The sequence below is a fragment of the Eptesicus fuscus genome, chromosome 14, assembly GCF_027574615.1.
Source record: "Eptesicus fuscus isolate TK198812 chromosome 14, DD_ASM_mEF_20220401, whole genome shotgun sequence".
In the NCBI taxonomy this organism is placed as follows: Eukaryota; Metazoa; Chordata; class Mammalia; order Chiroptera; family Vespertilionidae; genus Eptesicus; species Eptesicus fuscus.
This window is the reverse complement of record NC_072486.1, coordinates 70628425-70646733: the sequence shown is the minus strand read 5'-3', so window position 1 is coordinate 70646733 and position 18309 is coordinate 70628425. Positions and strand designations below refer to the sequence as shown.

The 18309-nt window shown below is 38.6% G+C and overlaps 1 pseudogene; it reads left to right on the top strand.

Annotated features, from left to right (window-relative positions):
• The first annotated feature begins 1120 nt into the window (after nt 1-1120).
• LOC129151392 (ADP-sugar pyrophosphatase-like) lies at nt 1121-17918 on the top strand (annotated as a pseudogene).
• Nucleotides 17919-18309: the final 391 nt, after the last annotated feature.

The window sequence follows — 18309 nt, the reverse complement described above, 5'->3', positions numbered from 1 at the left end:
TTCAGAAAGACCAATTTGTTGCATCTGTGAGCAATGTACTCTACACAAATATCTTTTTTTATGTTTCTTCTCTAATTTATCTCAGCATAGCTTGTGAACTATTGAAGTTCTTTGGCCTTTATCAGGTAGAAATAGGAAATCAAGAAACTCTTTTATTTCCAACACAGGATTTTTTCATTACTTTGAAGCTGTTTCATATTCTGTTTTAGGAAGTTTTGGTAGGTTTTGTTTGTTTGTTTTATTTCTTTAATAAAAAGTGAAGGCTATATACAGCTGTTATACTGTTATAATGAATTATACTTCATAGGTGTTATGCTGCTGTAGCTACTTATGGTCAACTTGGAAATTTTAAACAAGTGGCCTTTTTGGCATTTATAATGTATGCTAATTGTATATTAATTTCTGTTTACATTAAACTATAGATAAAATGTAAATTATAATAAATAGCAATGTGTTTTCTAAAATTTAATCATAATAAAAAATACACTACATCAGACTGTAGGGGAAACTTAAGAAAGTGGCCAGATACAGTTTTATAGCCTTAAAGTTTTATATACAGTTTTATAGCCTTATATTTTTTAACATTTTCTCAAAAATGTTAAAGAATATAAGTCCTTCCCACACAAATAAATACTCCAATTAAAAAATGGGCAGAGGACTTGAAGAGATACTTCTCCCAAGAAGAAACAAATAGCCAACAGGTATATGAAAAGATGCTCAACTTCATTAGTTATTAGGGAAATGCATATCAAAACTACAGTGAGATACAAGTCACACCTGTTATAATGTCTATTTTCAACTAGAAAGTGAAACCAGAATTCACTGTTGGTGGGAATGTAGACTGGTACAGACACTTTGAAAAATAGTATGGTAGTTGCTCAGAAAATTAAGACCCAGCAACCCCTCTTCTGGGTATCTACCTCAAAAATTTGAAAACATTTATTTGTAAAGATATACATACCCCTATGTTCATTGCAGCATTATCCATGGTGGCCAAGACATGGAGACAACCAAAGTGTCCTTCAATAGATGATTGAATAAAGATGATGTGGTACATATAATAGTATACAATAGAATACTACTCAGACATAAGAAAAGATAAAATATGCTGTTTGTAACAATGTGGATGGACTTTGTTAATATCATGGTAAGTGGAATAAGTTAGTCAAAAAAAGCTAAGAGCTATATGATTTCACTCATATCCTACCTAATAATAGAGTAATATGCAAATTGACCGTACCTTCGCTACACCCACAAGCCATGCCCACCAGCCAGGGTCACCAGCCACGCCCACCAGGAAACCCTCGCAGGGACGCTGGGGTGCAGCCGAGCCCAAGGCTGGGAAAGCCTACGCCAGAGGCTTTCCTGGCCTTGGGCACCAGCGGGGAGCCTGCACGGATCGCAGGTAACCACTGGGGGTTGGCTTCTGCGATCCTTAGCAGGGACGCTGGGTGCGGCCGAGCCCAAGGCCGCCGCCCGGGGCCAAGCCCCGACCCTGAAAGAAGGCAGAAGGCGGTGGCCACAGCCAAGGCCTGGGTCCCCGGTGTCGGCAGAAAACTGGTGCAGGCAACCAGGTGAATGAAGGTCTATTGCATGAATCTTCGTGCAAATGGGCTGCTAGTATGGGATATAAAAGGGAAACTCATAGACACAGACAGCAGTATTGTTACCAGAGGGATGGGGGATCAGGAAGTAGTTTAGGGTAAAGGTGGCTAAATATATGGTGACAGAAGATGAGTTAACTTTGGGTGTTGGGGACACAATGCAGTATACAGATTCTGTATCATAGAAATGTACACTTGAAACCAATATAATCTTATTATCAATGTCACCCTAATAAATTTAATAAAAATATAAGTAAATAAAATTCCCAGCTTTAAAAAAATGGGAAAAGAAAAACTCGCAAAATAAAAGAAAGAACAAGATAGGAAAGAACAAAGACAAAAGCAAAATTCAACAATGTAAAGATTGGGAAACAGCTGGTATATAATTAATAAAAATGATTTGTTTTAGTAAAAATGTATTCAAAAAGACCAATTATCAGACAACTTAAGGGAAAAGATGAAAACATAAATTATAAAAAAAATTAAGAAGAGACAAGGAGGAAGTAATCATTGAAACAGAATACATTCTTTTAAGACTCTAAGTTCTCTCTGCAATATATTTGAAAGATAAAATGATCATTTCCTAGGGAAATATGATTTGTTAAAACGAACCTTATTATGGATTAAAGCCTAAGTAGGCTAATTTCCATTTAGCATATATTAATGTGTTAAGAAACATCCTCACAATAAATCATCAAGCCCAGGTACTTTTGAAGGAAAATTCTAATAAAATTTCAAAGACTGGATAATCCCTGTGTTTTTCCAACTTTTCCAAGCTCATAGAAAATAAAGGAACACTTCTAAATTTACACTTAAACCTGATAAAAACAGTTAGAAATAAAAATTACAGACAAATTTAACATTAATACTGATTTAAGTTTTAAAAATATTAGCGAACAGAAGACAACATCCAACTAAGAAACTGATATACCGTAATCAAGTGGATTTATTCTAGGGATAAAATGTTGATATAATATTAGGAAATTCTCTGCTAAATTTTAATTTAGCACCTTATGTGTTGGAGATCCATAAGATCAGCCCCAGTTGGATGATTTGCTAGGAGAACTTACAGAACTCAGCATACAGTCCATCATTTATCACAGGGTCATGACAGAAAGCACAATCAGCAAAGGGAAAAGCCCTATGGGACAGAGTCTTGATGAAACCAGGTGCATGTTTCCGAGTTCTCTCCCAATGAAGTCACAGAATCGGTGCCTATTTCCCATAACGACAAGAATTGACAACACATGTGAAATGCTACCTATAGGAAAGTTCATTAGGGACTTAGTGTCCAGGGTTTCTAGGAGGGGCTGGTCACACAAACACCCTCTGCCTAGGCTGTGTCAAAATTTGACTCCTAGGAGAAAAGAAGGGAGTACCCATAACCCATGTATAACCAACCCATAACCCACATAGGTTATACAAACAGGTTAGGCACAGTGAGCCACTCTTATCCATTAGAGGGATAATAATCCCCGCCCCCCCACTACCCCCCCCCCCCCCCCCGCACCACCACCACCAAACCCAAGTTCCTGGGCAGGGCACAAGCCAGTGGTCAAACTTCTAAGCAGGCCTTTCAGTTACAATCAGATCTGCTATGTTAACGCTTTTTTGCCGCTTTATTAATAGATCGAAGGAGATTTTCTCCACAGGGGATGGAAATACCTTTGCATAATTTGTAACCATTTCGGGAAAACAAACAAACAAATTAAAAAACACCTTCAAGGAAATAATAAGTGATGTTTAATTTTTTAACATGGCATGCATAATTTAAATAATCTTAACCCTAAAACCAGTATTTTACTAAGTACAGAAATTCAAGTGATACTTCCATTAAAATTCTTTAAAAAGATACCACACGCTTCTCATTAACAGTCAACATATTAGCAGATATTAGCCAATGCAAAAATTCAAATTAGTAGGCACTGAATTCAGATGGGTTCATTAGTGAATTCTACCAAACATTTAAGGAAGGACTTGTATCAATTTTCTATAATCTCTTTCAGAAGACAGAAACAGAGGAACTGCTGTTTATTCATCACTTGAGGCCAGCGTTACCCTAACACCAAAACCAGTCAAAGACATAAGAAAAAAGAAGCAAAACCTATAGATCTATATCTCTTATTGAGAAGGTTAACCCTATTTTGTAAAACTACTGTTTGAAATTCTCTGCTATTTTTTAGACAAATATTCTGAAAAAACAACTTTGCTTTCTAGCCTGCTTGCATAATAAGGAAGATAAACTAAGCTGTCTGACCTTGTAAGGCCAGAGACTAGATATGCCCATACTCTCATGCCATCCCGGATGTATTTTTCACTTGGATAGAACTGTGTTGTTTTCAAGGCCACAAGAGAGATAACCACTAAGCACACATAGGGGTGACTCTTTAATAAAAAGGGTAGTTCTGCTTAGAATTTGAATTAATTTTTCTCTAAGCCCACTGGTGAATAAAGTGTGACTCCAAACTCTCTGAATGTTGTTTAATTTTTTTTCCGGTTTTCTGCAACATTATGAACAAAGATGCAAAAAAATTCAACAAAATAGTAGCAAATCAAATTCAACAATTTATTAAAATAATTAAACAAGAAAAACAAATAGGATTTCTCCTAGATATGTAAGGCAGGTTCAATATTTGAAAGTCAATTAATGTAATCCATAGCATCAACAGGTTTAAAAGAAAATTACATGTTAATGTTAACTGATGCAGAAAAAGGATTTGACAAAGTCCAACAACCATTTCTGATCAAAGTACTTAGTAAACAAGGAAAAGCTTGATAAGGAATATCTACAAAAAACCTACAATTAAAATCACTTAGCGGTAAAAAACTTAAAGCTTTCCCGTAAGATAAAGTATAGGACAAGGATGTCCCTCCTCTAACCACTCATTTTCAACATTTTACTGAAAGTTCTAGCGAATCGATCAAAATAAAAAAAAAAAAAGGGAATAAAAGTTATACTGTCTTTGTTTACAGATAGCTTGCCTATCTATATGGATCATCTGAAAAATTGACACACAAAAAGAACACCTTGAACTAATAAGTGATTATAATAAAATTACCATAAACAAGATTAACACACAGAAGTTCATCACTTTTTTATATACTACCAATTAACAAGTAGAATTTGAAACACAATACCATTAACATTAGCACAAAAAATATACATAACCAGGGATAAATCTAAAAAAAATGTACAATAGCTATATGAGGAAAACCAAAAATGTTGAAGTAAAAAAAAAATAAATAAATATAAATATATTTCAGGTTCATGAATAAGAATACTCTATATTCAAAATGTCACTTCTTCCCAACTTGATGAATAGACATTATACAATCCAAATAAAAATCCCAGCAAATGATATTGTGGGTATCGACATAGTGCATTAAAGTTATATGGAGAGCCAACAGACACAAAGTAGCCAACAGAAATAGCACTAGGCAACCTCAAGACTTACTATAAATCTACAATAATCAAGACAAAGTTGTATTGATGAAAGAACAGACTACGATTGATAGAACAGACTAGACCCCAGAAACAGACAAAGAGTAGAGAAAATACAGTGGAGCAAAGATTTTGCTATGAACCAAAAATTGCTGTGTCAGAACAAGATAAGCACCACATGATCTCACTCATATGTGGAATCTGATGACCAAAGTAAACTTATTAACAAAATAAGTCTAGAGACATAGAAGCATGGAACAGACTGACAAATTTCAGAGGGAAGGTGGGGGTAGAGTGGTGGGGAGAGATTAAACAGGGGAATTTATATGCATACTAGTAGCACATTTGCACGAAGATTCGTGCAATAGACCTTCATTCACCTGGCTGCCTGCATCAGTTTTCTGCCGGCACCGGGGACCCAGGCCTAGGCTGTGGCCACCGCCTTCTGCCTTCTTTCAGGGTTGGGGCTTGGCCCCGGGAGGTGGCCTTGGGCTCGGCCGCACCCAGTGTCCCTGCTACGGAATGCAGGAGCCGACCCCCTGGTCGTTGCCTGCAATCCATGCAGGCTCCCCGCTGGTGCCCAAGGCCGGGAAAGCCTCCGCCCGAGGCTTTCCCGGCCTTGGGTTTCACCACACCCCAACATCCCTGCAACAGTTTCCTGGTGGGCGTGGTTTGGTTGGTGGGCATGGCTTGGGCGTAGCAAAGGTGCGGTCAATTTGCATATTTGTCTTTTATAAGGTAAGATATGCATAGCCTATGGACACAGACAATAGTGTAGTGAAGGCCTGGGAGGGGCAGGTGTGGGCTGGAGGGGTCAATGGGGGAAAAAGGGGAACATCTGTGATATTTTCAACAATAAAGATAAATTTTTAAAATAAATAAAAAGATTGTTTTAAAATATAAAGAAGTACTAAATATGGGCAAAGACTTAAGCAGAATATATAAAAATGACAAATAGGCCCTTAAATTGTAAGAAAAGTTGGTAACTTTACTTATAATAAGGGAAATATAAATTAAAACTATACTGACATATTGTTTTTACTTACAAGAGTGAGAAAATTTAGAGAAATTACATGGATGGATGGATGGATGGATGGATTACTGGATAGGTGATAGATAGGTAAATAGATAAAGTAATAGGATATTACAAATCACTCTGTGATGAGGTTGTATTGAAAAACAACAACACTGGTATAAATTGCCAAGGGATGCTAGTTTGCACAACTCTAATGAAGGGAATTTGGGAATATCCATCAAATCTACTTATTACCATTTGCCCCAGTAATATTTCCTCCACAAATGTAATAGGAAGACACATCCTCATTATTTGTAATTGAAAAACTAAATGTCCAAACATAACATATTAGCTAAATCATCAATGTATGTAGACAGAATGGTGTCTTTAGCATATTTAAGTAAAAAAAAGTTCAAAGCAATATAGATATGTTCCATATTGTGTTAAAAATATGGTGTGAGGGGATCAGAAAATATGCTTCTGTCTCCTCTCTAAAAGAAAAAATGGGAGTATAGTAATAAACCAAAGCTGCAGAGCAGTGGTTACGCACAGGCAGATGGATGGGAACATAGGTGAAAGAATAGAACAAATGAAGGGGTCTTCTTTTGGCAGTTCTGTACATATACATTATGGTCTGGTTCTGATTATAGAAATTATGTTAAAATTTTACATAAGTGGGAGGGAGAGAGAGAGAAAGAAAAAAATCAATAAAAGCAATGAAAAGTTGTAATAATCTATAATAATAAAAGCATAATATGCTAATTAGACCAGAGGACCTTCTAGATGATGCTTGGGCTGTAGCTGCAGGATTGAGGAAGCCGCCACGGCTGTGAGGGATCCAGGCAGCCGCCCCTGCTGTGAAGACCTACTCTTGCACAGATTTCATGCATTGGGCCTCTAGTCCTCTATAATAAAAGCCTAATATGCTAAGTGTGTGGTAGAGCGGTCAGCCGTTCAACCAATCAAAGTGTAATATGCTAATGATATGCTAAGGACACTCAACCACTCACTATGACGTGCACTGACCACCAGGGGGCAGACACTCTGACTGATAGGTTACCTTGCTGGTGGGGTATGGCCGATCAGGACTGAGCAAAACAGGCCAGACATGCCCTGGAGCCCTCCCGCAGTCCCTTCCCAGCTGGCCAACCTCCCGTGTCTCTCCCTGGCCCCAAATGTGCACCGATGGGGTTCCTTGGCTTGGCCTGCACCCTCTTGCAATCTGGGACCCCTCATGGGATGTTGGAGAGCAGTTTCAGCCCGATCCCACAGGCCAGGATGAGGGACCCCACTAGTGCATGAATTTGTTCACCAGGCCTCTAGTTGTAAATAATGCTGCAATCAACATGGGAGTGCATGTATTCTTTCTAATTAGAGTTTCAGGTTTCCTTGAATATATTTCCAGAAGTGGAATCACTGGGTCATAAGGCAGTTCCATTTTTAATTTTTTTTTTTTCTGTGAAGTGTTTTTTATTATTTTTTTAAATAAGTCTTTATTGTTCAGATTATTACAGTTGTTCCTCTTTTTTCTCTCCATAGCTCTCCTCCACCCGGTTCCCACACCACCCTCTGCCCTTACACCCCCCACTGTCCTCCTCCATAGGTGTTCGATTTTTGTCCAATCTCTCCCTGAACCCCTGACACCCCCTTCCCCCCCAAGAATTGTCAGTCCACTTTCTTTCTATGCCCCAGATTCTATTATATTCACCAGTTTATTCTGTTCATCATATTTTTTTACTCGATTTTTAGATTCACTTGTTGATAGATATGTATTTGTTGTCACTTTGTTGTTCATAATTTTTATCTTTACCTTTTTCTTCTTCTTCCTCTTCTCAAAGAATACCCTTCAGCATTTTATATAATACTGGTTTGGCAGTGATGAACTCCTTTAGCTTGTTCTTATCTGTGAAGCTCTTTATCTAACCTTCAATTCTAAATGATAGCTTTGATGGGTAGAGTAATCATGGTTGTAGGTTCTTGCTATTCATCACTTTGAATATTTCTTGCCACTCCCATCTGGCCTGCATAGTTTCTGTTGAGAAATCAGCTGAGTTGTATGGGTACACCCTTATAGGTAACTAACTGTTTGTCTCTTGCTGCTTTTAATATTCTCTCTTTGTCTTTTGTCTTTTGCATTTTAATTATGATGTGTCTTGGTGTGGACCTCTTTGGATTCCTCTTGTGTGGGGTTCTCTGGGCTTCCTGGACTTATAAGTCTATTTCTTCCACCAGGTTGGGGAAGTTTTCTGTCATTATTTCTTCAAATAGGTTTTCAATATCTTGCTCGCTCTCTTCTTCTGGCACCCTTATAATTCGGATGTTGGTATGCTTGAAGTTGTCCCAGAGGCTCCTTACACTATCTTCATATTTTTAGATTCTTTTTTCTTTTTGCTTTTCCGGTTGGGTGTTTTTTGTTTCTTTGTATTTCAAATTTTTGACTTGATTCTTGGGATGCTCTAGTCCAGTGATGGGCAACCTTTTGAGCTTGGTGTGTCAAACTTTGCCAAAAAACTGAGCCTAACTCGGGTAGTGTGTCACTTTGAGGAATAAACTAACTCCAAGACTCTAGTCACAAATGTTTCATCCTCAGGAGCAGCAAATGTTTCATCCTTGGCATGCAGCCCTCTCAGCGGCCGCGTGTCAGAAATGGCTACGAGTGTCAGTGCTGACACGCGTGTCGTAGGTTCGCCATCACTGCTCTAGTCTGCTGTTGGATCTCTGTATACTATTCTTTATTTCAGTCAGTGTATGCTTAATTTCTAATTGGTCCTTTTTTCATATCCTTGAGGATCTCACTAAATTTCTCGGAGGTTTCTAGAAGATTCTTGAGTAACCTTATAACTGTGGTTTTGAACTCTATATCTTGTAGTTTGCTTTCCTCCATTTCTTTCATTTGTGACCTGTTTCTTTGTCTCCGCATTTTGGCTGCTTCCCTGTGTTGAAAGGGTGGCTTTGTGTGCTAGGTGTCCTATAGGGCCCAGTGGCTCAGCCTCCCCAGTCACCTGAGGTGGATACTCTTGGTGCACCCCTTTGTGGGTTGTGTGCACAGTCTTGTTGTAGTTAAGCCTTGATTGCTGTTGATATCTCTGGGTGGAATTGACCTCCAGACCAATTGGCTGTGTGTCTACAGTGGGAGAATTGCTGTGTTGGAGACACCCTTATAGGGCAGGACTTGCTTCAGTGGGGCTTTTGTGCTTACTGAGTCTGCCTCCTGAGTGTGTCTCTTGTGGATCTGAAGAGTTGTAATCTGGTGTGGTCTCACTTTGACCACTGGGTGCCCTGGCTCTTGGATCTTCAAGGAGGTGGTAAGTCAACCCTGCCTGAGGCCACCCAGCAGGAGCTACAGAGAGATCTGCAGTTTCCTCCTCTTAATTTGGGGGTTGGAGGTGCCCAGATGAGGCACAGCTGTGAAGCAATGCAGGTTGCTGATGAGCCTTAGGCCATCTTTTGGAAGCTCTGGGGTTCTTTGACCCAGCTGCAGCTTGTAAGGTTAGGTTGCAAAAGGCCAGGCCATTCATATGCAAGTGCCTCTGCTCTCAGCTTGGGTGGGGTTGTAAATTGGATGGGACGTGGTTTCAGGGAATCATGGGGCGGTGCAAACAGCAATGGTTGCCCATTAGCCCTGCCTCGGATAGGTCTCTGGATCTCTGTGTCCTGTGGCCCCGTGCAGGAACAATGAACGCTGCGACCACCTCTGACACAAAGCCGCCCTCGTGTTCCGGCCCGATGCCAGACAGTCTAGTTTCTCTCCATATGAGTCTGGGTCCCCAGAGTCTCACCCGGTACTGGAATTCAGAGCAGTCAGGAGTTTGTATCTCCCTCCTGATTGAAAAAGACCACAGCGTACTCAGTTGCCAGCCCGTTTCCGTGCGCACCTCTGTATCTTCACTCTTCTGTACTTCTGTACCTCCTACCAGTCTAGATGTGCTTTTCTCTTTCCTTCTTGCTGTAGAACTTCCTCTCAGCCAGCCTTCCCGTGGTTCTGGATGATATCCGTTTTTTCTTTCAGTTGTAGTTTTGATATGGTTGTGTAAGACAACAAATTCAGGTGTTTACCTTTGCCACCATCTTGGTTCCTCCTCCCATTTTTAATTTTTTTGAGGAAATTCCATACAGCTTTCCATAGTGGCTGCACCAATGTGCATTGTCACCAAAAAGGCAAAGGGATTCCCTTTTATTCACCTCCTTGCCAACTCTTGTTGTTTGTTGATTTATTGATGATAACCATTCTGACAGGTGTGAGGTGGAATCTCATTGTGGTTTTAATTTACATTTCTCTGATGGTTAATGACATTGAGCACCTTTTCGTGTCTATTGGCTGTCTGTATGTCCTCTCTTCAGAAGTGTCTATTCAGATCATCTCTCTATTTTTTAATTGGATTGGTGTTTTTTGGTGTTAGATTGTATAAGTTCTTTTTAAATCTTGCATATTAACGCCTTTTCAGACGTATCATTGGCATATATGTTCTCTCATTCAGTGGGCCATCTTTTCATTTTGTTGATGGTTCCCTTTGCTGTGCAAAAAACTATTTAATTTGATGTCGTACCCTTTGTTTATTTTTTCTTTTGCTTTCCTTGCTGGAGGATATATATAAGAAAAAATATTGCCATGAGAAATGTCTGAGATTTTACTGTCTCTGTTTTATTTTAGAATTTTTATAGTTTCAAGTCTAACAGTAAAGTCTTTAATCCATTTTCAGTTTATTCTTGTGTATATTGTAAAAAGGTGGTCTAGTTTCATTTTTTGCACTTATCTGTCAAATTTTCCCAACACCATTTATCTTTAACCCATGTTCTGGCCTTCTTTGTTGAATATTAATTGACCATAAAAGCAGGGGCTTATTTCAGGGTTCTCTATTACCTGGTATGTTTTATTGATATAATAGAGGCCCAATGCATGAAATTCATGCAAGAGTAGGCCTTCCTTCTCCTGGCGGCCAGCACCAGCTTCCCTCTGGCACCTGGGACCTGGGCTTCTCTCGCAGCCCCAGCTTCATCTGGAAGGTCATCCGGAAGGATGCCTGGTCTAATTAACATATTACACTTTTATTATTATAGATGTAGTTGTTTATATGCCAGTACCATTCTGTCTTGATTACTATGGCCTTGTAGTATAATTTGATATCAGATAGCGTGGTTCTCCAACTGTGTTTTGCTTTGTCAAGATTGCTGTGGCTATTGGTTTTGTTTTTGTGATTTCACATAAATTTTGGAATATTTGTTTTAGTTCTGTGAAATATGCCATTGGTATCTTCCTAGGGATTGTGTCGAATCTATATATTTCTTTGGTTAGTATGGACATTTTAATGATATTATTTTTCCCTGCCCATGAAAATGTTATATGCTTCCAGTTACTCATATTTTCTGCAATTTCTTTCTTCAGTGTCTTACATTTTTAAAATATAGATATTTTACATACTTGGTTAAATTTACTTGTAGGTATTTTATTTCATTTTGATGCAATTATAAATTGGAATGTTTTCTTAATTCCCTTTCTGATTCTTCATTATTGGTGTATTAAAATGCAACTAATTTTTGGATATTTTTTGTTTCATGCTACTTTATTGAATTAACTTATAAATTCTAGTAGTTTTGTGGTGGAATCTTGGGTTTTCTATATACAGTATCATGTCATCTATGAATAATGACAGTTTTAATTCTTCCTTTTCAGTTTGGATACTTTTTATTTCTTCTCTGATTGCTGGGGCTCAGACTCTCAAAATTATGTTGAATAAGAGCGATTAAAGCAGATATGCCTGTCTTGTTCCTGCTCTTAATGGGGGAAAAAGGAGGACCTATGTAATACTTTCAGCAATAAAGATTAAAAAGACAGTTAACAAGATTATGGTTTTCTTGAGGAAAAGGCTTTTAAAAATACCTATTAGTAAAAAATGTACCAGGCCCATATGATTTGGGGGGAGTTCAAATTAAGTTTCATAGAACAGAAATACCAATGTCATAGAAATGTTTATAGCACACCAAAAATAATCAATCCATCATTAGTGTAACATAAAGCTTGACAAATATAGTACATAAGAAATGTGAAGAAATTTTAGTAATGAAATTAAATACAAAAATTTAATAAAGTAAGATAAAATTGAATTCAATATAAAAATTCACAATAATAAACTTAGACTTATTATAAAAATGCACTTTTTAAAATTTTAGGGATCTTATAAATGCAAATTAAGAATTATGTTAAAACAATGTTGTACAATAGTTGAGTGCTTAAAAAGCATTTGATGAATTTGAGTAAATATTTTAAATAAAATTTTAAATAAAATTGAACTATAAGAAAAATGTCCAAGTATGTAAAGAAAATATTTTCCAAAATTTACACATCATCTAAATCTAAAACTTTGGTCATAAATATCAGAACCAGAAATAAGACATTCATACTTCTTATTAACACAATATTTTTAGTATATTCTAAATTTTCTAGCCATTTCTGTAAGAGTAGAAAATGGAATTAGTAGTAAAAATACTATATAAGAATAGAAATAATTATTATAAATAGCAGATCTTTAGAAAACCAGGGTGGCTGGATAAAAATAAAACCTTCTCAGATCACACAATATCTCTGTGTCCCCAGCTACCATGTTGGCTAATTCTGGGAATACCAATATTTCTCCAAGGAATTTCAAATACTAGTACATTTTAGCAGTGTGAATTTAATATGCAAGATGAAGGAACCAAGGAGATATATTCTCTGGATGTTATCAAGCAGTTTATAAGGCCAGAATGATGATATCCCTAAAAGCAGCAGTAGTCATTTATTTTATACTAGAGGCCCGGTGCATGAAAATTCATGCATTGGAGAGGGGTACCTCAGCCCGGCCTGCCCCCTCTCACAGTTCGGGAGCCCTCAGGGGCAGGTGGCAACGTGGTGATCAGGGGAAGGCGATGCACCTTCACACCTCAGATGCTGCCACTGCTGGCAGCGCAAGACTCGGCTGGCCCTGAGTGGCTGGGCAGCTGCCATCTGAGGCTTGCCTTTACCTCGGGCCAGCTCTGGGCAGCTGGGGGGCTGAGGGGACTAGGGGACTCTGGAGGCAGGTGTGCACCTGCCGCCCCAGTGGGACTGAGGGGACTGGACACCACCATCTTGTGGCTGTGGGCGCTTCCATCTTTGAGGGCGTGGCAGTCAATAAGCATATTCCCTCCTTATTGGCTGTGGGCGCCACCATCTTTGAGGGCAAGGCAGTCAATTAGCATATTCCCTCCTTATTGGCTGCGGGCACTGCCATCTTTGTCATGGTGTGAGGGTCAATTAGCATATTCTCTCTTTAGATAGGACTAGAGGGGTGTCCCTCAGCCCAGCCTGTACCCTCTTGCAATCTGGGACTGCTGACTCCTCACCACTGGCCTGCCTGCCTTCCTGATCAACCTTAATCACTCACCTGCCTGCCTGATCGCCCCTAACTGCTCGCCTGCCTGCCTGTTCCCCTAACTGCTCGACTCCCTGACTGATCACCTCTAACCACTCTGCCTGCCTGCCTGATCACCCCTAACCACCTCTGCATTGGCCCCCACCACTGCATCTTTGTCTGTAAGGACATCCGGAATGATGTCTGGAAAGCTGTTCAGCTGTTCAGTCTACTTAGCATATTATGCTTTTATTACTACATTTAAAACTAAATCTTTAAAAAATGCATTTGAAGTATTTAGGTAATTAAAGATGTAACTTCTGTCTAAATTTTTTCCATTTTTTACACCAGAATTGTAAAGATAAATCTGAATTTCACATTGTCTGTAAAGATAATTACTCCTTTTGTTGTAAATAAATTTAATTAACTTTAAAAAATATTTTCTCCCTAAAAATGTAACAGAAAATAAAATAAAATAAAATAAAATAAAAACACATTGATTTCATTTTGGCATTACACATAAATACAATTTTATTAATGTTTGCTCAGAGTATTATGATATTTTTACCTTATCTATAATAAGCCATTTTTATTTCTCTATGTGTTCCTCATCAAGACTATATTTAATGTGTGCATAATAGTTCATAGTGTTGGTGTTGATGATTTAGCAGTTTAATGTTAAATACAATTATTTCTAAATTTAATGCAATATGTACTATAAGGAAACATCTTTGTGATAATAAACTTTTTATTTCTCTTGAATTATTATCTTTAAAAATAGAAATGAGCCTGGCCAGTGTCACTCAGTAGTTGAGCATCAAACTATGAACCAGTAGTTGAGCATCAAACTATGTATTCAGAGTTCAATTCCTGATTAGGGAACATGCCCAGGTTGTTGGCTGGATCCCTAGTAGGGGACATGCAAGAGACAGTTGATCCTTGATTCTCTTTCATCACTCCCTCTCCCTTCCTCTCTGAAATCAATAAAAATGTATATTAAAAATAAAAATAAAATCATTATAGATTGTTGAATTATTATGATAACTAGAGGCCCAGCACATACAAAATCGTGCTCTGTGAAACTCCCTCCTCCCCACGACTGCTCTGCAAGGCTCCCCCAACCCCGCAACTGCTCCATGAAACTCACTGCCACCCAGTCACTGCTCCGCAAAACTCGCTGCCACCTGGTGACTGCTCCGCTAAGTTTGCTGCCCCTCCACAAGCATCCCACCGCCGCCGTCACTCAACAGTCCCTAGTCCTGCCCGCCACCACCCTCTCATGGCGAGGGGCTCGGGGGCCAGCGGGGGAGGGGGAATATCGAGAGGTGCTCCATGCACCTCATGGTGATCAGTTGTCCATTCGGGTGTGATGGCACCTGGCTCTTTATATATATTAGGATAAGTTAATTATATTAAAGAAAACAAACATCTTATGGCTTTTGCTATATAATGCCATTTATTTGGAACAAAAATGTAGAATTTATAAATTCTTCTTTGTAAGGAATATGTATACTAATATCACCACAATATTTCTAGTATACCTTTTTATAATGTCTGCTTTAGTCAGTGTAAAATATCTCAAGGTAGTATTAATTTGCATTTTTATTAATGCTGATGAGTGCCAATAATCTTTACTTTCATATAATGTGGATTGAGTAATTTTTTAAGTTGTTTATCATTATAAGTAGGCAAATTAAATGATGAGTTGCATTCACCTAAATAGTTAATTGCATGTATTTTCCTCCCTAGCTGGTATGGCTCAGTTGATTGGGAATCGTCCTGTGCACCAAAAGACTGCTGGTTAAATTCCTGGTGTCCAGAGTGTAGGTTAGATCCACATTAGGGGGTGTGCAGGAGGCAGCAGATTGGTATTTCTCTCTCTCTCTCTCTCCCCCACTCCTCTCTAAAAATAAATAAAAGAAAAATTGTTTAAAAAATAAAATAAATTGCATTTTCCAAGACAAGTGAGTTATTAAAGCAAGGACTTGAATAGGCAAAATTATCTGCAATTCTATTTTAAAATGCATTTAATTTTTGTTTCTTGTGCATTTATTGAGTTTTTATTCTTAGCTGTACAGCATAAAATATTTCTTACCTTATCAAAGTGATGTATGTCTCTTTGGGTATAGATCCTTTAAAGAATATGACACTTTAATGAGTATGACATATGAGCTCTTACCAGTCTGATTTTTAACAGATCAAGTTAAATTAAATAACAAAGAGACAGGTGCCATATGGTAAACTCCTAGGAGAAATTACAGTACACTGCTACACTTATTATAATGGCCCCTTATGCTCATTCTTATATGAAATAAGTGAAAATGAAGAATCATTATGAGCAAAGATAAAAGCATGGTAGAGAATATTATTATGTTTAACAAAATCTATTCTCTTGTATTCATCTAATTTAAGTTTTTGTGACGGGCTAATGTGGATAGAATGTAGTAAAATTCTATAGACTGTAAAAATCCTCTTGGTCTCATACTTCCAGTTTTTCCAGGTCATTACTGCCAGAATTATGTTAAAGATAGAAATCTGCTTTAAAATGCAGAAGTCCAGCTCTGGCTAGTGTGCTCAGTGGTTAGAGCACTGGTGAGGTACCAAAGAACCACTGGTTTGATTCTGGATCAAGAGCACACATCTGGGTTGCAGGTTTAATTTCCCAGCCTGGTAGGGGCATGTGCAGAGGCAACCAATTGATATGTCTCTCTCTCACACAGATGTTTCTCTCTACCCCACTCTTCCTCCCTTCCACTTTCTCTAAAAATCAATGGGAAAAATATCCTGAGGTGAATATTAACAAAATCAAAGGCAGAAGACCTGCGCCTGGCTGTGAGTAACCTAATTTGCCTCTATGGATATGACTCTCTCCGCCAACCCTTCTTCTATCTGACTATGGGACTCCAAACCCTCCAAACCACCCCCTTCTCTAAATTGGTTATGCTTTAAGCCTTTGCATTTTGCAGATTCTTCTTTTCAGAATGTCCTTTCTCACCTCTATTCATTTTCTACTGCTGCTCTAACAAACTTAGTGATTTTAAAACAACACAAATGATTGTCTTACAATTCTGGAGAAGTCTAAAAGTGGGTCAGCATGTCTGTGAAGCACTGGCGTCTCCTGAGACTGCTTGTCTGGGGCTCCTTTCCTTTCATTCCCCTTCCCGAAGGAGCACTCTTCCCTTCGCTCCACATTTTATGCATGAACTTCTCGCCTGAGGACTGTGAAAACTCACTAGTTTGAAAATTAAAAACCAAGAAACAATAGATTATTGTCAAAATACCTAATAGTTTATTATGTCACAGAAGTCAATTTCAGGGGGAAACGAGTCAAGCTTGAAAAAACAACATACATGGTAAAACTATAACTTGGGAAACTGAAACACACAACCAGGAAAAGGTTGTAATGTGGGTGTCGGGGAATCCTCATGCTGGAGAACTCTTTATTATGAAGATGTCCTTCTGGCAAATGTGTCCTTCCAGTTGCCAAGGGGAGGCTACTGCCTAGAATGCCCCATAGTTCACATAAACGAAAGAGAAAGACCAGAAGCTTTCCTGAGGAGCTTGAGGAAGAAATGAACTATTAAGATGTTGTTGCTAAATGTTCTCCGGCTGTATGTATGGATCTGAAACAGGAATTTTGGGGGTAAAATAGGACAGGTTTAGGAAATTTTAGAAATTTTGGAAATTAAGGGTACCATAGAGGAAGCACAGGGCTGTAGAGCAGCAGAAGGTATATTTCCATAGAATAGGGGAGCTGAGAAGCTGCAACAGGTACATTTCCATAGAATGAGGGAGCTGGGAACAGCAAAAGGTCTATATGTACAAAATAAAGAGAAGGAAGCCCTTCATCTAGAAGGAGAAGAAGAAAGCACAAAGGGAATAGGAAAACAATAAGGAAGGAGCAGGGAGAATCTCACATGAGGTTCAACCTTTGAGCCCAGGAGTTACTATGGTAACCAGTCTAAGGGAATAGTGACCCATCAGAGGGATATCAGGCACCAGGATCTGCAGCCTTTATAAGCCCTAGGGAAGAGGAACCCAGTGGGACCCTTTTCCCCTCCCTACTTGGGAGTCAGTTCTGTGGGACTCTTCCCTCTCCCCACGTGGGAGTCTGTACTTGTTCTTCAATAAATCTCCACCTTTGCTATACCACTTTCTGTCCGTGTATTCATTCTTTGATTCTGGCAGACAGAGAATCTGGGTTCCAGTCCAAAAATTTGGTATTAGATCCAGGTTTCTCAAACTACACCACAAACATCATGACAGTAATGATTCACGTTGATGATGCTGAAAAATGTAAGGCCTAAGCCACAGCCAGGGGATGGAGGATTTGTGGGAGTAATTTATTCACCAAAGAATGACATGCTACGGAGCCTTGATGTCCTGGTGGCTGAAGAACATATGACAATAAATGCCTGAGTCGATTCCTATACTCTGGGGCTGAAACATGCACCAGAAAGCCATTTGAAGTGCCATTCCTGACATTTTAAGGCCAAAGGACAGTGGCCCTGAACCCATAAACAAGCACCCAGGTTTGTTTTCCTTTGTATTCAGCTTAATGTAGAAGTAAAATTAGCTTTTTCATGAAGTCAAAGCAACACAGGATTTTTTTTTTTTTAAATGATGTGAGTGGAATTTGAAACAATGATAGAACATAAATATTTGCCTCTGGGAAGAAGCCAAAAAGACGAGATAACGTTTGTTCAAAAAATTGTCAAGTCCAGTTCAGTGCTAAGCTGGTATTTGGAACAGAACAGCTATGGGAAAATGTAGAATGAAGTTACGGAGGTGTACAGCCTCTGAAGTGAAAAGGAAGCTAATGGGAATGACAGACATCTGTCATTCCAGGATTTTTGCCTAAAAGTTGATGAAGAACAGGAA